The sequence below is a fragment of the Octopus bimaculoides genome, chromosome 10, assembly GCF_046866305.1.
Source record: "Octopus bimaculoides isolate indiv1 chromosome 10, ASM4686630v1, whole genome shotgun sequence".
Lineage (NCBI taxonomy): Eukaryota > Metazoa > Mollusca > Cephalopoda > Octopoda > Octopodidae > Octopus > Octopus bimaculoides.
In genome coordinates this window covers 16,393,830-16,416,041 of record NC_142937.1, presented here as the reverse complement: position 1 = coordinate 16,416,041, position 22,212 = coordinate 16,393,830, and the positions used below count along the sequence as shown (strand labels likewise).

Below are 22,212 nucleotides of genomic sequence, written 5' to 3'. Positions count from 1 at the left end.
TCAAAAAATGCATGTTAGAAAAAGGATTGAAATATTAATTAAGGATGTAATTACTTTTAAATGATTCTAGCCCTGAGGCAATTACAGTTTTTTTAACAAATTTAACTTGTTTCCAAATGTATAGACTAAAAATATAATTTTTAAAAAAAAACAGTAAAGCAACATTGATGCGAATTTTCTCACCCACTCTCCCTCTTCTCAAAGAAATTAAGATTCAAGCTTTGCATTAGGTAGAAATAAAAATGTAATTATAGACTTTATCATGGAGTGGCTGTGAAATTAAGGACCACATTGGTTTCAAGTTCAAGTTCCACTGTGTGGCAGCTTGGGCAAGTGTTTTCTACTAGACCCACAAACAAATTAAAGCTTTGAAGTGGATTTGGTAGGGAGAAACTGAAGGAATTCTATTATTTGTTTCTGTGTGCATGTGTGTGTGTGTGTGTATGTGTGCATGCATGTATATGTATCTATGTGTGTGTGTGTGTGTGTGTGTCTCCTTGTCTTCACAAGCTTATTCTTTGTATGTGTATGTATGTATGTGTGTGATTGTGTGTTGTATGAGTGTGTATGTTTGTGTCTCTTTGTCTTGACAGTTGTAAGTGAGTGTCACTGTCAAACAAGCAGTGTCATTTCCAAAATTCTACAAAACCATGTCTGGCCATTGAGAAATATTACCTTGCTTGGAAACAAGAAGGCCATCCAGCCATAGAAAATCTGTCTCAATAAACTCAGCCTGACCCATGCAAGCATAGGAAAGTGGACATTAAATCAATGATACAACAGGCTTCCACACAGTTTCTATCTACCAAATCCACTCATAATGCTTTGGTCAGTTCAGGGATATAGTAGAAGCCTCTTGCTCAAAACCATATGATTGGGAAGCAAACTTCTTAACCACTTAGCTATACTTGTCCCTAAAGGCATTAAAAAACCAACATTTTTTACTTCTAAAAGTATTTAAATTATTCACTTCTTATAAAACAAAACAAAACTCAGATAATCCTCACAGCTCCACTTTAATCCTCACAGTCACATTTAGTCTCAATAACATAAAATTTAGAATCTGAGAAAACTGGGTGGTCTGTGTTGGTGAAAATTTATCCATTAAGAATTTATAGGAGAGTTCAGTGTGTAGGCTTGTTGTAAAGAAACACTCCAGCATATCACTTGGCCTTCTTCAGAGAGAGAGGGGTGGGGATCATTCTGCCTAGGTTACAATGTTTCATAAGTATTTTTGCAGCCTGGTCAATAAGATACATGTTCTCTCTCTCTCTCTCTCTCTCTCTCTCCTATCTCTCAAGAACAAATATCTGAAATGCTAGGGGTTTTTTTTCACTCCTCATGACAAATCAACTCTTTGAACTTGGTTTTAAAATTTGATTTGATAGTCTCTCCATGTTCCTTAATTGATCACCATATATAACAATGACCTCTGCTGTTTGTTCAATGAATAGTAGGACAAACTGTATGCTAAAAATGATATGACAGCACCAAGAAAATACAACAGAACCCCACCACCACCACCATAGTGTGGAATTTTAGGGCAAGAAGATCTCAGACAAACAGCATACATGCTGTCTGCTAGTGTACAAGAACATCAAGAAGCCATTGTAACTGCACATGGTGTTAAGAAAGCAACAGTATATAATTGGATATGGAGAGATTGTGCATCATATTTGAACTACAGGGGTGTGTGTGAAAGTCAAGAACATTCACCTAGTGAATCACTTGCTGCAGAATCTTCAACATATGGATTAATTGCAGCAAATCAACTTGATGGGAAAACAATTTCATTGAGTTTCCTAAGTTGATGATTTCCACAGATTCATGAAAGATGTTTTAATTACTTGTTCAAGAAATGTTGCCAGTTAAAACTGAACTTTAACTCTTTTAATACCAACCCTTTTCAGAGTGCCCCTAGATCTATGACACAAACTTTTAAAGTGATCTAAATTAAAAACCTTCCATTAAAATTTTATGCTAATTTGCTTCACACATTAGTTTAATAATGGTTTCAAGTTTTGCCACAAGGGCAGCAGTTTTAGGGAAAGGGATGAGTTGATTACGTCGACCCCAGTGTTAAACTGCTACTTATTTTATCGACCCCAAGAGGATGAAAGGTAAAGTCGACCTCAGCAGAATTTGAACTCAGAACATAGCGACAGGGAAATACCACTAAGCATTTTGCCCAGCATGCTAACGATTCCGCCAGCTCACCACCTTACATTAGTTTAATAATGACAGTTATTTTATTAAATTCTCCATTATTTTCAAAATTAATTTAAACAAAGGCTGGATATTTTCAACAGAAATATAGTAACAAAAATGTTCATTTACTACTCTTTAGATAAACGTTTAAGCTGGCAAACTGCCTGATTCTTTAGTACAGCAGACAAAATGCTTTGTGGCATTTCTTTTGGCTTTACATTCTGAGTTCAAATTCTACAAAGATTGACTTTGCTTTCATCCTTTCAGGGTCGATAAAATAAATACCAATTGAGCACTCGGGTTAATGTAATCAACCAGCACCCTCCCCCAAAATTTCAGGCTTTGTGTCTATTGTAGAAAGAATTAATTAGAAGAAAATTTAATTTGCTTGAGATTATTTCTGTTTCAAAATTACTTTAATATTCTTTGAGTTTAATTTATTTCAATCTATATATGAAAGGGAGTAGTGAGATTAACCCTTTTCATAATAACATGCTGGAGATGACCCCTGGTTCTATCACTTCTTCAAGTGATCTAATTTAAAACCTTTCATCAAAATTTTATGTTAATTTATGTTCCAAACACCAGCTTAAAAATGATAAAGTTATTTTACTAAATTCTTCATTATTTTCAAAATTAATTGAAACAATAGCAGTGTATTTCAATGGAAATATGGTAACAAAAGGGTTAAGGTGAACTACATTAAAACCTTCCATCAAAATTTCATATTGATTTATGTTCTAAATATCAGTTTCATAATGACAATGTTATTTTAATAAATAATTCATTATTTTCAAAATTAATTGAAACAAAGGCAGTAAATTTCAACAGAAATATTGTAACAGAAGGGTTAATGATTTGTTTTTTACAAACAACGTAATACAAGAACACAAAGTACAAGAGAAATACTTCCCAATAGTAGTAAACCATTTCAGCAGACTTAACTGTAAATAACCAAGTGCAACATGCAAGATTTCACGAAACCTGATCTGATAGTCTTCTGTGTCAACAAAGGAATCTATTACGCCAACAAGGAACTATCCAAACATGTCAAACACTTGTATGGAATTTTCTCCAAATATTATTTTAGCAATATATTTAGCATCTGACACAATTTCCTCATCTATAGATATATCAAAGGTCAGAAATTATTCTTTACTTCACCTAATTTGTCACCATTTTTCAAGTTTATGAGCCCTGATTTCTTTTGCAACATTAGAGTTGGAGTAGGATTAATTCATTTACTTTTATCAGGCAATGGGCTGTGACCATGCTGGAGCACCACCTTATGCAGTCAGTAGTTGAACAAATCAACTCTAGTTCTTTTGCTCAACTGCTAAATCAACAAATAATGCAACAGGTTTATTATATTTTAAACAAAGTGGTACTGCACACAGAGAGAATCACTTAACCCTTTTGGTACCAACCTACCTGAGATTACTCTTAGTTGCAAGATACAAAAATTTATGTTTTAAAATTATTTAATTTAAAACCTTCCATCAAGATTCCTTGTTAATTTATATTCCAAACAGCAGCTTAACAATTTCAAAGATATTTTGCTAAATTCTTCATTATTTTCAAAATTAAATGGATTAAAGATAGTGCATTCAACAAAAACACAGTAATGAAAGGGTTAAATTAAACATAATGCTTCCCAATATATTCTTCATCTGACACAGTAATTCCATAATGTACAGACACACTAAAAGCATCTAAGCTAACATTTTTAAGTAAATAATATTTTCAATTTACTTTAATAGCGCATCATCAATACTGGTCTTTTACAACCTTTATCTGACAATTTCATCTTCCTAATGTTGGTTATTTTTTTCTGTTTCTTACATGAGTTGGATGCATAGAATTTATTACAAAAATATATTTTATGGCCTTCAAAATACGACATATTCTCAGATTCATTTACTTTTCTGTTTATCTTAGCTGGCGGCGGTGAGAAAAGGAATTACATTAATAATGCACCAAAAGAAAAAAAGAAAATTCGAGTCGACTTCCTGTCAAAACAAGGAAAAACAAAAAAGCTAAATGCTTGCCTTGCACTATCAGAAGTGATTACAGAAATACTAATAAAAAAAAATATAAAATAAAATAAAATAAAAGTGAAGGGCAGTTGTTTACTTGGTAAACTTTTTCAAGGAAAAAGTTACATGGTAAACATATCAGAGAGATTATTTTTCCAAAATTAGAGGAGAGTGACGCACAAACCAGACAAAAGATAGTGGGTAGACTAATCAAGCCCAACAATAAATTAAAAAGTCATTTGTAAACCACAAAAAGAATAATAATAATAATAATAAAAAGTAATAATAATGATAATAATCTCTCTAGGGTATTGAGATTAGAGTATAAATGTGTAAAAGATAGTCAATATATCTTCCTAGAATGACAGAGTATCAAATCTTGTGTAAAATTCATTTTCCTTTTAATTTATATATATTCTTCCTTCCAAACAATATCATGACAAAAGTTTAAAAACAAACCAACTGAAATGAAATACAGAAAATGAATGTCAATAATCTACATGCAGGAAAGGACATGGGATTTCAGTATTGTGATAATGAGAAAACTTAGAGAATAAGCATGTGTGTGTGTGTGCGTGTGTGTGCAAAGCCGTTAGTTAAGATGAACAGGGAGTTTGAGTTGGCATTTGCTTGTGTTTCTGACTCAGTCATGTCTTTCAATCAGCTGAGAGAAAAAGAGACCAGTTATAGCTAAAAGTTAGTAAGGGAGGGAACAAACAAACAAACAAAAAAAAGCAAACAAAAAAAACACATGCACGGTCTCCAAAACAACATTTGACTCAAAGATTTGAGGCAACTTAAGACAGAATAATATTGTTAGCCTTAGTGGCAAAACATGGCTTTGCTTCTTGTCAAGGTAAAGTTGGTGAGATTGTAGAAAATATGAAAATAAAGCTTGCCTGTATTGTTGCTAAAATTATCCAACCAAATAAGTGTGTGTGTGTGTGTGTGTGTGTGTGTGTGTGTGTGTGTGTGTGTGTGTGTGTGTGTGCGTGCATGCGTTTGTGTGTTCAGCAATTTCAGGGAAGCAAATAAGTTGATTACATCAACCCTAGTGCTTAACTGGTACTTATTTTATCAACCTCAAAGAATGAAAGACTGCAGTGAAATTTAAACTCAGAACATAAAGACAGAGAAAATGCCACTAAGCATTTTGCCTGGCATGCTAACAATTCTGCCAGAAATATCAAGAATTTGAAAGACAAACAGTCTAGACAAACAATGACATAAATTATAAATGTATGGGTTACATGTAATTTGTTGAGGCATATTCTCTATGGCCAGATGCCCTTCATATCGCGAACCCTCATCTGCTTCCAAGCAAGGTAACATTTCCCATGGCCAGACATGTTTTTCATGAACAACTGGAAGCAAACAGCATCACTTGTATGATGGTGACACTTGTTTACAACCATCAAATAATGTGACACACACACACACATAATGGGCTTCTTTCAGTCTCCATTAACCAAATCTACTCACAAGACTGGTCACCTTAGAGACTATAATAAAACATACTTGCCCAAGTGCCATACAATAGGACTACACCCAAAACCAAGTGGCTGAGGAGCAAGCTTCTTAACCAAATAGCCATTTCTGCACCTACAGGTTTTGGTTAGACAAAAGCTATCATAGAAAGTACTGTACTGTAGGACTGAACTCAAAACCATGTGGTTAGGAAGCAAATTTCTTAATCACATAACCATAGCCATGTCTATCTCTCAACACAGACAACTCTGCTTCTGTATGCTTTCAACATTGTCTTTCACAATATTGCATAAAATTCTTGAATTTACCAAACTCTCTTTCACAAGCAAACTACATATTGTTTCCATATGGTACAAATACATCTTGTAAATGCAGACGATATCATAGGAACTGCATATTCTCTAATTATGATAATTAAAACAAAAACATAAGCACTTTCAAGCAAAATTCTTTTCTTTCTTTTTATTATCAAATCATATCTCTGTTGAAAAAAAACAAAAAAAAAAACAGGTATTTCCTTCATCGAGTTCTTAGTTGCTTTCCATATGGAAAACATATGTGAATATGCATATACACTTACAGTCTAAGGCCAGCATACAGGCATATGTATATATATATGTATATGTATATACACACACACACATAAGCCTTCTTAACATACTAATATATGGTGGTATATGAGCCATACACTGTATGTGTGTATGTATAAAGATATATATACACACACATACATAAGCCTTCTTGACATACTAATAAATAATAAATGGCAGTATATGTATCATACACTATATATATAATAATAATATATATATAAACATGTATGTTTACATATGTAGGTCGCATGTATCTGTTTTTCAAAAATGAGAATATATCTACATATCTATTTCTCTACCTATCTCTCTCTCTCTCATATATATATATATATATATATATATATATATATATATACACACACATATATATATATATATATATATAATATTGGTCGCACATACATACTGTATGCTTCTCATGTATATACCACATTTAATATTAATTCATAATATATATAATTTTATATATATATGGCATCTAGAAACAAACATCTCTATATTATTTCCAGCTACTCCCATCCACCCCTATATGATGCAGGGTAGCCATGTATCTATTCTATAGCAAGATAACCTGGACTGGCCGCTGACATGTATTTTAGCCCCAACACCTGGCATACAAAGACCCCTTACCACTTTTTCTCCTTTCTACTGTATTGTCTTGTAAGTTACCTGAAGAGCTCACTAATGCCAGTAGCCCAAGAGAAGTACCCTGTACGGATTGTAAAGTGGTTGGTGTTTGAAAAGACATGCAAGCATAGAAACTATGTCAAAGCAGACACTGGAGCTCGACACAATCCTGTTGCTCATCATATCCTGTCAAACTGGCCAAACCATGCCAGCACAGAAAACAGATGTTAAATAAGAATGACGATCTATACACACATATACATTTGCATTACATATATGCAGAGACCCTGGAAATGTAGATATATAAACTCCCCTTTCTACAGAGAGTTTCATACATGTCTGGAAAATTTACTGTAAGAAATTTCACCATATAGGAAAATTCATTGTATGGACAATGATAAAGCATTTTTTTTAAATCTAAAAAAAGAATAATAAAAGCTTTCATAAAAGCATTAAAGTTTTTATACAACATTAAATGTTAAAAAAAAACATGATGAGGTCATTCAAAATGAAGGTTTCTCATGGTGAATATTCTGACAGCAAAAAATGTTTAAGGCGAAATTTTTTATAACCGGTTTCGTCAACAATCGTCCACATAAGTTTTGGATGTAGTGGATCAGTCCACAGTGTAGAGTTACTGATGCATCAGATGTGACCACATCAGACAAGTGCTTGGTTGGGTGCAGCTGGGAACTAAAGAACTTCTAACTAAAAAAATGCAAAGATTCTTTGGAAGAGAGGAGGAACAGTGCAGGAGAAAAGACGAGTGCAGTTGTGAGGTCAGAGAGTAGAGTATGGGAATTGCAAAGAAATGAGTATTTCAAGGGGGAAGGGGCAGAGAGAAGGTAATGGTGAGTGTAATCTGGTCTGTAGATGTACCTGGAGAAAGTAGGAGAGGAATTGTGTAGTAGTTTGGCAGACGATCTGGGCCACTAGAGTGTCTCATCTCACAGCTGCTAGAGATCCCTCAAAAGGAGAAAAAATTGCTTCATCTCTTCATACACATACACATTTATAATTTTCTTCAAATGAATTCCTATTATAAGATAGAGGTCAACTTGAGTCTACAGTAGACATTGGCCAAATGCACCAAACAATGGGATTGAATCCTGAAGCATGTAAACGTGACCTTCAAAGTGCTGGTGCCACCGCACCAAAACACCATCAAGTACATTGTAGAGTAGTTGGAATTAGGAAGGGCATCCAATTGTAGAAATTATGCCAAAGTAAGTAAGCATTGAAGCTCAATGCAGTCTTCCAGCTAACCATATCCTGACAAACCATCCAACCCATGCCAGCATGGAAGATTGACATTCAAGGACGAGATACCAAATAAAATAAAACACAAAATGACAAAAAAGTGAACAGTGAAATAATGATAAAGAGGAAAGGGTGCACACACATATATAAGGAGTAGTGTTGGTGAATATCAGGAAGAATGGAACTTTTGAAGGATGCAGTGTCCTGATAGCTCAAAGTGACAAAGTAAGCTACTGACATAAAAAGCATTTGGAAGGTATTTTCAGTGGTTTCTCTCTGTATATACAGGATAGATGCAGAGGTCATCACTTTGACTTTCATTCAAACAGGACCTTATAAAAGGGTTCAAGAACTTTGTGACTGATGTTGGTAGCAGGATTGCTTAACCCCTACTCAAGATCAGTTCAGTACTGATTGAACAGGCCTTTGATCAAAGACATTCCAACCATGATCATCCTGTTTTTTTCAGAGCTACTAAGAATTATATTACTTGATATGCAGAAGGTAGTGAGTTGTTAGAAATTTCAGTAGGTTTTTCAAGCAAGTTAAGTGACTGCATAGAAGTTCCCCTCAGTGAACTCCATTCAGTTCATCCCCATTGCATCACCATGAATATCTATTGCAACAGAAAGCAATACCAACTGAAATACTGACATCTATCTTAGCAATGATTGTGGAAACTTTATTGAAGGTAGGAAGAGTAGACATATCAACTGACATACTCATACATAAAAATCCTTCTCAAGTTTAGGGTCTGAAAAATATTTCTTTTTAAATACAAGCATATTATATCCAGTTGTCACTCACTCACAAACTAAATGGTTTGGTAATGATTTGGCAGTGTGGTAAGTTTGCTTCCCAGCTACATGGTTCCTGGTTCAGTCCCACTGCATGGCACCTATAGCCTCGAGCCAGCCAAAGCCTTCTAAGCAGATTTCATTGATGGAAACTGAAAGAAGCCTGTTGTATATATATCTGTGTGTGTGAGTCTTTGTGTGTGTTTGTCCCCCACCACCACTCGACAACTATAACTTAGTGGTTCAGCATAAGAGATTGATAGAATAAGCGGTTAATTCAGTCGACTAAGAGTTCAAGGTGATGCCTCCATAGCGACAGTCTAATGGCTGAAACAAGTAAAAGATAAATGCACATACATCATCATCATTTAACGTCTGTTGTCCATGCTGGCACACTGGAAGGCTACACCAGACTCCAGTCTGATTTGGCATGGTTTTCTATGGCTAGATGCCCTTCCTGATGCCAACACTCCGAGAGTGTAATGGGTGTTGTTATGTGCCAATGGCAAGGGTGCCATTTGCATGACACTGGGGTCCATGCTTTCACTAATTGCTTTTGGTGCCTGTGTAGTCACAAGCAGATATTGATTCTTTTCCGCCATTAATTCTGTAGAATAATTAAGATATGATAGATGGTGGGAAAGAGAGAGAGAATTGCACAGATACCTGGCTGGCACTTATTATGGCTGAGCAGACTGGGAAATGAAGTACCATGTTTAAAGACACAATGTGTCACTCAGTCCAAGGATTTGATTCTATGACCAAATGATCTTGCGCTCAACATCCTTCAATAAACAGACACAAACAAAAAGATATAGTTATAAAGACACAAATGTAGAGTATAATAGATAGACAGATGAGTATTAAATACACACAGACTAATACAAATTAATCCTATTCTAGTGTGGCTGAAGAACAAATTTTGTTTAAAAATTTTTCTCCTGTCAGCTTTTATACAATTTATCCACAAAGCGCCAGTTTTACGAAATAGATGTATAACGAAGACATCGAGAACATCTGCAATCAAAGACTTTTCCAGTCGTGACCGAGTCGTCTAAAATCGAGGACCACATTATCTAACGTGTCCAATTTCTAAGGCTGTATGTAGCAAGGTGTAATATGAAGGAGGTTTGGCTGATATTTCTAACAGGTAGGGCTACCCCGCAAAGGCAGCTCCGCCGTTAGCTCGGTTTGTGACAGATGTGATGTTCAGGCAATTCTTTATTTCTCAAGAACATGAAGTAAAGATGGTTGTGTGTATAAAATGTACTGTGCTACGGAAAGTATCGATCATTTCAGTGATTTTACAGCAATTGTTGTTTTGGGTAATCGGTGCTTATTTATAATGAAAATTGTATATAACTACACATTAGTGCCCCATTCACCTCGATTTTGTTTCCTTGTAACTTTCTGAAAAATATTGTTCTTTAAGAGAAATTTTGCAGAAATGCGTTTTCAAGAGAGTAAATAACGATTATGTTGATAGGATTTTAAAAAAAGTTTTGAATTATTCTGAACCCGCTCCTGGCTTTATTTCCTCACGCCTGTCTCTAAAATGCATGTGTTTTAATGAAATTTTACAGAAATACATTTACGAGAATGTAGATTAAGTAACGTTGATGTTTCAAACATTAAATTCTAAGAAAGAATAAAATGAAAAATGTTAAAGTTACGGAAATTTGTGGTAGGGAGACAGAAGAATGATCCGCACCTCCTCAAAACGAATTTTTTTTTTTTTTCCTTTACTAATTCTATGAACATAATCGTAATCTACACCCTTGAAATCGTAGAAAGTTATGTGACAACGAAGTCGGTGAGTCCCTTATCTGTTGTTATGTCCCCAAATTATCCTTTCAATGACAAAAAGAGTGGATAAAAAAACAAAACAAAGTGAAATCCTACGAAGGGAAATGTGATTGTGTGATGCTCATGCGTTCATGCAATAGGTTGCATAAATTTAAAAGGGAGAAAAATGGACGATTTAGTGACGTTCATGCTTTCTTTAAGGATAGCAAAGTAAAATGAAGTGAACTGGGTACGTGGGAAATTGGAAATTGGGTGGGAGAAAGCTTAATACAAAAGTTATAAGGATGAAAATGAGATTGTGTGACATTCATGCCTTTCGATGTCATGAGAATAGTGGGCTGACGACTCTCTATACACAGCAATTCATTATTTGTGCTGTGTTCATTTTTCTTTTTCTTTTTGTTAAAGGGCTCGAAATACTATAAATGAAGATGGGGAAAACATCTCTAATAAATTACATACAGACATACACATGTGCATTCAGTCACGCACACAAACATACACAGTCACGCGGGCATACATATACGTGTGTGTGTGTGTGTGTGTGGATGGATAGATAGAGAGAGAGAGAGAATCAAGCATGTACATATGCCGACATAGACATCTCCACGACACACACACTTCTCGACAGATACGAAGGCGCGCACGTAAACACATCTGGGGCTGTAAGAAAGAAGTTTATCATCGGTCAAATAAATTGTAAAGTAGGCGGAAGTGAGTTCGCGTTCAAAGTTCGGGGAATTTTAATCCCCCCTCTAATTTGTTTTTTCGGTTTGCTTACTTATTCTTTTTGCTACTATTTATTCATTTTCTAAAAAGTTTTTAGAATTATTCTTCAAATCCAGAGAGGAAGTGAGGAGGAGTTAAAGAAAACGAAAAAAAACATTCAAAAGTCTTATTTTTATCTTTTACTATTAGTCTGCGGCCATGCTGGGGCAACACCTTGAAGAATCCACTCCAGTAAAATTTAAATTTATATTATTGTGTAGCTGTGTAATAAGAAGTTTGCTTTCCAACCACATGGCTCTGGGTTCAGTTCCACAGCATGGTAACTCGGGAAGGTGTTTTCTACTATAGCTTCCAGTCAATCAATGCCTTGTGAGTCGACTTGGTAGATAGAAACTGAAAGAAGTCCGTCATGCATATATGTATGTATGTATGTATGTATGTATATGTGTGTGTGTGTGTGTGTGTGCGTGTATGTATGCATGCATGTATGTATGTATGTATGTGTGTGTGTGGCTTTGTGCCCTACCACTGCTTGACAACCGGTGTTCATGTATTTATATCCCCATAACTTAGTGGTTCAGCAAAAGATATCGATAGAATACATACCAGTCAAGTACTGGGTTGATGTAAACTGACAATTTCCATCTCCTAAAATTGCTAGCCTTGTGCCAAAATTTGTAACAACTATTATTATAATTATTAGAAGAATCCAACAGCATCATAAAACGACTGTTGAAATAAACCGAATATTGTTGGATTTTGTTCCCCACCACACATGCACAAACACACACACACTTTATTTGGGTTTTCGTTTGTTTGGTCTGAGATCAATCACTGCTAAAATTGATGTTGGTCTTTCCTTTCCCCCAAGATCAATAAAATATAATCGAAAAGAATATATTCTAGTCAATTCAATTGACTTTGGATATTCCCTGCAGATCTTATGGTCTCGTACCAATGTAAGAAATCTTCATACATATATCATGCGTGTGTGTGTGTGTGTGGTTATCTTTGTACTTTAATGTTAATAATTATGTTGCCCTTGTGGCAGAGACAAAGAATCATTACAAAAAACTGTGAGAGGGTGCATACCTCTGATGCATCTGAGTAATCTAAGGCTTTGTGTGGGATGCTACAACCCCACTCCTATTCTGGTGGTTGCCCCCACCCCATGCACACTTTGGAGATCTTTGCTTATTTTATTGTTTGCTTTGGGTTGTTTTTTTTTTGGTTTTCTTAATTCATTTTCTTTTTACTCAAGGCATGGCTGTGTGGTTAACAAGTTTGCTTTGCAACCATCAACCATGAGGCTTCAGATTCAATCCCATTGTGCAATATCTTGGACAAGTTGTCTTCTACAATAGCCCCAGGCTGACAAAAGTTTTCTGAGTGAATTTGGTTAACATGAACTCTTTGTATGTATGTGTGTGGGTGGGGTGCACACGTCCCCATGTCCACCACCACCCAGCAACAGATGTTGCTTTGTTTACATCCCCATAACTCAATAGTTCAACAAAAGAGTTTGATTGAATAAGTACCAAACTTTAAAAAAAAAAAAGGAAAAAATAAGTACAGGGTCAATATATTCGACTAAAAATTCAAGGCAGTGACCCAGCACGGCCACAGTCTAATGACCAAAACAAGTAAAAGACAAAAGATACCCCTACATACAGACTAGATGTAATTTGTGATTCAACAAATAAAGTTAAAATAAATACCAGATTGAAATATATACTGTGGTCGATATGTTCGACTGAGTCTTCGAAGGTTGTAATCCAGCATGCCCGTAGCACATTCAATGAAACCTACAAAAGAGTAAAAGAGATTTTATGTGTGTGTATGAGTGTGTGTGTGTGTGTGTGTGTGCGCGTATGTGTGTGTACGTGAAGCACATATATATAAACACTGTTCCGAGAGTGTACCTGCTAGAATAAGAATAGGCTGGGCAAAGTTCAGAGAGTTCCTACTTCTGCTGGTAACAAAGGGTTTCTCGCTCAGAGTGAAAGGTAGACTGTATGATGCCTGTGTGCAAACAGCCATGCTATATGGCAGTGAAACATGGGCTGTGACTGCTGAGGACATGCATAAGCTTGCAAGAAATGAAGCTAGTATGTTTTGCTGGATGCACAGTGTCATTGTCCATGCATGACAGTGTAAGCATCTTGAGAGAAAAGTTGGGTATAAGAGGCATCAGATGTGGTGTGCAAGGGAGACAACTGCGTTAGCACAGTCATGCAATGCATATGGACGAGGACAGCTGTGTGAAAAAGTGTTGCACTCTAACGGTGGAGAGAAATGGAATGTTGCATTGCTTCAGATTGTCTTTTAGTTTGTCTTTGAAGTGCAAAACTGGCTTTCCAACTGACCTTCCTGTTGGGAACTGGCTAAAGAGAAGTTGCTTCAGAATTCTGATATCAGTCATATTCAATTATTGTCTTTTGAAAATACTTCCTACCATGGAATGTGTGTGTGTGTGTGAAATTTATTATTAAACTATTTTCCTTGTTTTGTTTAAAGGTATTTTTTCTAAAATGACCATCAGTGCATTGTCAGTAATTGATTGATTATCACATATCAGACTCAATAAGAAAAAAAAAAAAGATATATCATTTGTCTGTGTATCTGTCATTGTGTGTGTGTGTTTGTGAAATTAAACATACTTGCTAATCTTTCATTTTATGATACAAAATGTGTAATGAAAGTTACAGAACAATTTTCTTTAAAACTGAAAATTTTTCACTTTCTCTCAGCCACATATAACATCTACCATCACCCACTCTCTTCCTCTACAATTGTCATATCAGCCTCCCATAACCAGCATGACTGTGAACAAAACCACATGAGAAATTATTATTATTATTATTATTATTATTGAGTGAGAGAGCAGTGCATGCCATCAAAGTGACATTGGGGTACAAATACATGAAGCCCAGTATACCCATTACCTATCTGATAAGGGTACACCAGGCATATGCATCACAACCATATGTGCACAACATGGTGGCCTCGTATCAAGATAAACAGCACATGACCTCGCAGATTGAGCCCAGTTACAATTTTCTTCAGGTTGAGTAGCCCATTCCCACTTAAAAGGTCTCTGAATAAGGGTTGTTTAAGGATGATGAATGAAACCCCCACGTTTCCAAGGACAGGGAGTGAATTATTCAAACCACAAAGAATTCCTCTCAAAATATGGCTATGATACTCCCCCACTCATCCTGCATCAGAGATGCACATATTGTCAGCAACTAAGGGAAATGCTCAACTGGTAAAAGTCAAGCAACTGACAAATAAATCTGTGGTATTGAGCAGTTTATTTGCTGTAGCCCATCTTTTACACTAAGAAGTACATGATAACACGTCCAATCAGTTAAGATTAGAAGCTACTGCCTGGTACAGCATCAGGTATTTATAATTAGTATGTCATACAGGCACACCTCGTTTAACATTGTTTCATTATAACAAAGTCAACACAAGATAACTCTGAATACAATAAACTAAAAAATCCACCAACTGTTCATCTCTTGTGCTACATTCCATTTGATTGTTCCTTAGTTTCTACTCTAAGTTGTTGCATTTTCAATTCAGCAAATAACTATATCTATGCACACATTCACACCATACACACATATATAAAACAATGGAAAACAATACTGGATATAGTTTGTTTCTTTTTTTCTTTTTTATTTCATAAACATCATCTAAAACTTAGCATTTTTCAGGTGCACCAATGAAAGAATAAAAACTAAAGTACAAAATTCTACATCCTCATCATAAACAACCAATTTCATCACTTACATTTAATGTCCACTTTTCCATGCTTGCATGGGGGAGAGAGACAGATATTCTACAACTTGATGCCTTTTCATGTTGCCAACCCTAACTTCTTTCTAAGCAAAGTAATAATTTCCCTCTGGCCTGACATGTTCACCATGAGAAACTGGAAACAAACAACATTGCTTGTATGAAGGTGGTGTTTGTTTACAACCATCAGATGATGTCAACACAAGGGTACATACAAACACACAATACATAAGTCAGATTAAACTGGTAGCATCACCAAGACTTTTGCAAATCTGTCAAAGGGTGACAAACTTGAGTCAACAGCCATCCAACTGCAGTATATATACATATATGTTTGTGTATATGTGTGTGTATATATATATATATATATATATATATATATATATATATATATACATGTACATACATTATTTACATATACATATATGTATTTGTGTGTATATATATATGTATATATATAGTTGGAATTTACAAATAAAAAAAGACGAAGAGAGGGGAGTAAACAACAAACAGGTGTATTGGTTGAACACTCGGGAAGGTGAGAAAGTCTTTTACGTTTCGAGCCTACGCTCTTCAACAGAAGGGAACATGAGAACATAAAGAGAGAGAGAGAGAATAAAAAAAGCTTAGTGAATAGTGGTTGATTATGGCGATGGCCCTGGACAGAGGTAGTGTGTGTGTATGGAAAGCGGACGGTAAACGATGATGATATATATAATATACACACACACTACCTCTGTCCAGGGCCATCGCCATAATCAACCACTAACGATTTATCGGATTAAATACATTGATATGGATATCGGCGTCAAATCTCTTTCTTAAATGTAAAAATTTAAAACTTTTATATATATATATATACACATATATATGTGTATATATATATATATATATATATATATATATATATATATATATATATATATATACATACATACATACATACATACATACATACATACCTATGTGCAAAAACTTAGAAATTTCTGGACTCTCAGCCAGTGGTTTTTCAATCATTTTTTTTTTGCTGATGGACCCCTTTGGTTCCCATTTTACCCTACTGGACCTCCACAACTATTCAATGTGTATAAAAAAGAACACCCTACTGTATTTTTATAAGTTTTATTAGGAACTAGCTTAAAAGCCATACTATCTGCGGATTTTTAAGCTAGCTCCTGCAGGGGGCTAATTGGGCCTGTGGTCCAAAACTAAGGAGAGCTAAATAGCATGGCTACAATATGTTTATAATGACTATATGCCCTGGTGGTGTTTGATCAGAGTGTAAGGACAGATGAGAATTAATTCTGTAATGCAATCATTCTGCTGTTCTAGTCCCAATTTGAATTCCAACTGTTGGCCACTTTGTCCCACAGTTTTTTATCTCGACATAAAATGCATGAAACAAATATCATTTATCTCCCCCTTGATCTTCGATGTCATCTGACAAATGCCAACCAAGATGGTGTGAATCAGCTAAGCTTTACCTGCTAGAAATAGCAACCTAAGACCACAATACTGGATGTTCAAGAACCAAACGAAGGGCAGGTTTTCAATCCCAGGATCATCCTGATTCAAAAAAGGTATATGTCTATGTAGAGCAAATGAATACGGAGCTACAGGGGTCCCAGACAGATAAAATTTCGCTTTTATTATTATAGATTGCATAAAGAAAAATCAAATATCTTGTGTTTTGTAGAAGTACAAGCAATTAATTGCACATAAATTTTAATAACAAAATCTTACATGGACCTCAAACAGTCATGTGACCCTGGTTGAAAACCACTGCTCTTAGCCATGGAAAAGGTGACTGAACCAGATGGGGAACACTAACAGAAAAAGCTGAGGTATATTATTCATTCAGTTTGTGGCAAACATTTAAACCAACTTTCAGCATTTCTAAAGAGTGTGGCTTGATGTATACAAGCCTACACCACTAAAAACAAATCATCTGCGTGGGTAAACTAACAGCTAAAAAGAGCTATTAGACCCTAATGCAATGAAATCAATATGAGAACACACACACACACACACACACGAAACACAGATATTTATTATTGCTGAAGAAAAACTGATGATCCTAATCCGGAAAGGATTACTTCTTCATGAATTTCTAACTTGCAAATTGTTCCCACTTCAGGTTTGCATAGTCGTGTGTGTGGGTTTTTTATCTTTTCGCATATATACATTTTTATATTTCTACAGATGAATATATACACAAATACACATGTCAACATACACATATATTTGCATGCGAATATATACACAAATACATTATCTATATATATATATACATATCAACATACAAATATACAATACATATATAGATAGACATGAACATACAAATATACAATACATATATAGACATGAACATACAAATATACAATATATATACAAATACATTTATCTATCCATATACACATACAACATATATACACAAAGATATGCACAGGCATTGATACACATATACATGTATATAAGCAAGCAAATCTATACATGCACATACAAATCTATATATACACACAAATATGCATTCGCATACAATCTATATATACACATAAATATACATTCACATACAAATCTATATATAAACATAAATATACATTCACACACACACACACACACACATATACATATATATATATATATATATATATATATAATATATGTGAATGTGTGTGTGTGTATTTGTATATACATATATTTGTATATCTATCTATCTCTTTTTTTCCATCTGTGATCTTATTTTTGATCTTCTATGTAAATGAAGATACTTCCTCTGTCTGGCTACTTTCCTTTCTACAAAACAAGAAGTTACATTGTGGAACAGTTATTTTAACGAGTTGTGTCTATTTATCACCTAATGAGAAACATCTGCACCGCCAGATGCTCCTGAACCAGTTGTTGAGTATCCCACCCATGAGGGATCGATGCTAGATGTGTCAAAACAATTGTTGTGATTAATAAACTCTTGTATATTCCATCTTCCATTGCCATATCTATAGACAGACAGACAGACAGATATATGTGGTTTGTGCCTGATGGTTTGAGATATTTCTCGAAATTTTTAGTGGCACTTAAAAATATGTATTGTATCCTCAAATAAATAATATATATATATATATTTACACATACACACATTATCCATACAAATATTTGCATATCTATCTATTTTTCTATTCTTTGACTTGTTTCAGTCATTTGACTACAGCCATGCTGGAGCACCACCTTGAAGGATTTTTTAGTCAAACAAATCGATCCTCATTCATACACATTACAAGGCCATACCAGTGCAGTCTTCTCTCATGCACACTACATCTGATGCTAGATATACCCATTTTTTTCTCTCAAATCACTTACACTCTGTTGCATATGACCCATCCAACAAAACATACTGGCTTCATTTCTTTAAATTCTTCACATATCCTCAGTAGTCATAGCCCATGACTCACTGCCACATACATTATATATATATATATATATATATATATTACACACACACATACAGACACATATAAGCATACATATACACATGCATATATACATATATGCACACATATACAAATTGACATATCAATACACACACACACACACACACACACCTTTTCTCTTTACCCGTTTTCCCTGCTCTTTTTCTGTCTTGCACCTAACCTAGCAACTCACTAGTGCCTGGGGCACAGAAGAAGCACCCAGTAGACTCCATAAAGTAGTTGATATGAGGAAGGGCTACAAACTGTAAAAAGTGTCACATCTGATACTGGACCTCACCATGGCAACTCTACTCACCATATGTCACAAAGTTCAGACCATGCCAGAAAGGGAAACGGACATTAACTAATAATGCTGACAATGATCATACACACACATACATACATATATTTATATGTATATAAACACACAGAAATTGTCTGACAGCCATGACTGGATTCTCCTGCTTGTGTGGCATGGTGAGGAGTCCTGTTGCCAGACATAGGGTCTTCCAACAGCCACCCTCTTGACTCAGGGCAGCACTACCTCCTCCAGGTACTTAATGTAAGCCTCCATGTTGAGTCTGAGGCCATATGGGAAGATAAAAGTAGGCATAACGTCGCTATCACTAGTGATCACTCCAAACACTATGATGCTGACTGGATGTTTGATTTTTATCACTCTCCGTACATGTCCTCAGATTGCACTGTCCTCAGATTGACACCCGAACACTGGAGCTTTCGGCATGAATGCCAAGCAGTTCAGCATGTTGTTTCCAAATTTCTGGCAGAAATAATTGCGTCATGGTGCTGTTTTTCTCAAAGACAGTGCCCAACTGACTCTACTATACTTTGTAGTCAACAAAATCAAAAACGAACAATGTGCATGCACGAAATTACAAATTTAAAATGGCAACAATTTACCCATTGCACCCTGTATATATATACATACATAACGCATACATAGATATACACACACACACACATATACCTTGTGTATGTGGCTGTGTGGTAAGAAGATGTAGGCATAGCTGTGCGGTAAGAAGCTCGCTTCCCAACCAAATGGTTCTGGGTTCAGTCCCACTGTGTGGTACCTTTGGCAAGTGTCTTCTACTATGGCCACAGGCTGACCAAAGCTATGTGAGTGGATTTGTGTGTGTGTGTGTGTGTGTGCATTTATGTATGAGTGTCTTTGTATGCCTCCCCGCCATAACTTGATGAACAATGTTAATGTGTTTATGTTCTCTTTAAACTACACCTTCTGGCAAAAGAGACTGATAGAATAACTACTTGGCTTACAAAGAATAAGTCCTGGGGTCAATTTCTTCAATTAAAATCCTTTAACAAGGTGCTCCAGTCAAATGACATAAACATGTAAAAGAATAAAAGAATATATATATATATATACACATGTGCATACATACACACACATGTACATGAGGATATAAATACATGTATATATGCATAAAGATACATGCATAAAGATACATGCATATATACATTCACATATGCATGCATTTATATATATATTGATATATACATATATATGCACATATATATATATATATATATATATATATATATATATATATATATATATATATATATATATATATATATATATATATACATACATGCACACACACATAGATGTATACATGTATTTGCACACATACAGCTATATGCAGAAATACAAACACGTCCAGATATATACACACACACAGGGAAATGTATACACATGTGCATATATAAATGCATACATATATATGTGCATATAAATGCACATATACATGCATGTATATGAATACATATGCATATATATGTATGGATATGTGCATATATATTCATGCATATACATACTCAAGTATATACCTGTATGCATATACACACATATATATATGCATTTATATTTTCAAACGTATATACATGTACACATGTACGAATGTATATACATGCAAATATATATTCATGCATAAACATGCACATATATATATGTATACATACATGCATATATATATACCCATATACATATGCATACGTATATGCATATATATGCATACATATATATCTATGCACTTATATATACACATATATGTGAAAATATGTGCATGCATAGATCTACACATATTTATATGCATATATATATATACGTAAGTATATGCATACATATAAACATATATATATATGCCTAAATATATATATTTATATATATATATATATATGTGTGTGTGTGTGTATATGTATATATATGTGTGTGTGTGTGTGTATAATGATGATATACACACACACACACATATATATATATACACACACACACACATTTCAACATTTATATGTATGTGGGGGGCGTGTGGCTTAAGGTTAAAGTGTTGCACTGAAGATTGTAACATTGTGGTTTCGATTCCTGGACCAAGCAATGTATTGCATTCTTGAGCAAGACACTTCATTTCTCATTGCTCCAGTCTCCTCAGCTGGCAAAAAAGAGTAACCCTGTGGTAGACCAGCATCACATCCAGGTAGGCAATATATATACGCCATGAAATCGAGAAACATCCCTTGTGTTGGTATGACTCGAGAAGGTAACTTTAGCTTTGTCTTTATATATACGTATACACATATGTATATGCATAGATCTACACATATTTATATTCATATATATATACATAAGTATATGTATACATATAAACATATGTATATGCATATATATATACTTGTGTATGCATATATACATATATACACACACACACATACATATATATATATATATATACACAGACATCTACATATATATATACAAACACATACACATATATATATACACACATACATATAAATATATATACAGACATCTACATATATATACGTGTGTATATATATATATATATATATGTGTGTATGTATATATATATGTAGATGTCTGTGTGTGTGTATGTATATATATATATATATATATATATATGTATACACACACAGTATAAAATTAACGGTGGAACTCTATGCAATCCAACGAAGCTACACAAGAAAATCGTCTCCATGCAACATATCAGCTACTAGGAAAGGCTGAAAGAGTTAAAAACTCTTCTTGTATATATATATATATATATATATATATATATATGTGTGTGTGTGTGTGTGTGTGTGTGTGTGTGTGTGTGTGTGTGTGTGTGTGTGTGTGTGTGTGTGTGTATATATATATATATATATATATATATACATATATGCATGTATATTTATATACATCTATATATATATATTTATTTATATACATCTATATATCATCATCATCATCATCGTTTAACGTCCGCTTTCCATGCTAGCATGGGTTGGACGATTTGACTGAGGACTGGTGAAACCGGATGGCAACACCAGGCTCCAGTCTGATTTGGCAGAGTTTCTACAG

General features: G+C 34.6%; 1 protein-coding gene across 11 annotated transcripts in view; it reads right to left on the bottom strand.

The window, feature by feature from the left end:
- The window catches only part of LOC106879980 (extracellular sulfatase Sulf-1), a 204,746-nt gene that overhangs the window by 173,622 nt on the left and 8,912 nt on the right, over positions 1–22,212 (bottom strand). For 4 of the 11 annotated variants that reach the window (XM_052971048.2, XM_052971050.2, XM_052971051.2 and 1 more), the window contains exon 2: positions 13,263–13,349. The exons of 4 other annotated variants lie outside the window; for them this stretch is intronic. The gene's annotated coding sequence lies outside the window, so the exon portion shown is untranslated. Of the gene's footprint in view, positions 1–9,675; positions 9,795–13,262; positions 13,350–22,212 lie in introns of those variants that run through there. 3 more of the 11 variants (XM_089358412.1, XM_089358415.1, XM_089358410.1) reach the window with 2 other exon arrangements.